The 444-nt window shown below is 41.9% G+C and overlaps 1 long non-coding RNA gene across 1 annotated transcript; it reads left to right on the forward strand.

The window, feature by feature from the left end:
* The first annotated feature begins 7 nt into the window (after nucleotides 1–7).
* On the forward strand, nucleotides 8–437 carry LOC104775040. Its single transcript, XR_765659.2, has 3 exons — nucleotides 8–86; nucleotides 213–308; nucleotides 390–437. It is a non-coding gene; the product is annotated as an uncharacterized LOC104775040 (long non-coding RNA).
* The last annotated feature ends 7 nt before the right edge of the window (nucleotides 438–444 follow it).

Below are 444 nucleotides of genomic sequence, written 5' to 3' on the forward strand. Positions count from 1 at the left end.
GTTCTGACCTGATGAAATGGTTTTCAAAATGTAGCCACCGGCGTATTGTCCAGTACAAAACGGCTTATTACTCATTTTATCTCCCTGTGAGTATGAGTTTTCTCCCTCCCTAGTCATACACTCATACCTGGGCTCAGAGTATAGAGCAATCATGCTATTCCCATAATTGCAATTGTAGATCCCGTGACAAGCTTTGTTTTTTTTCCACTCAGGTTGCTTGTGCACTGCTTATGGCGGGTGAAAATTTGGAAAAGCATGTTGATGTGAAGAATGTTCTTGTTGACATGGGAATCTACTTTCAAGTGCAGGTACTAGTTTGCTGTTAAGTATTCATGAGAGCTATATGATAAGGGTAATGCCGGGACTCTGATATCCGTTCTTTTGTGTAGGATGATTATCTGGATTGTTTCGCTGATCCGGAGACGCTTGGCAAGGTTTTCACTC

Source organism: Camelina sativa, unplaced genomic scaffold (genome assembly GCF_000633955.1).
Source record: "Camelina sativa cultivar DH55 unplaced genomic scaffold, Cs unpScaffold08072, whole genome shotgun sequence".
In the NCBI taxonomy this organism is placed as follows: Eukaryota; Viridiplantae; Streptophyta; class Magnoliopsida; order Brassicales; family Brassicaceae; genus Camelina; species Camelina sativa.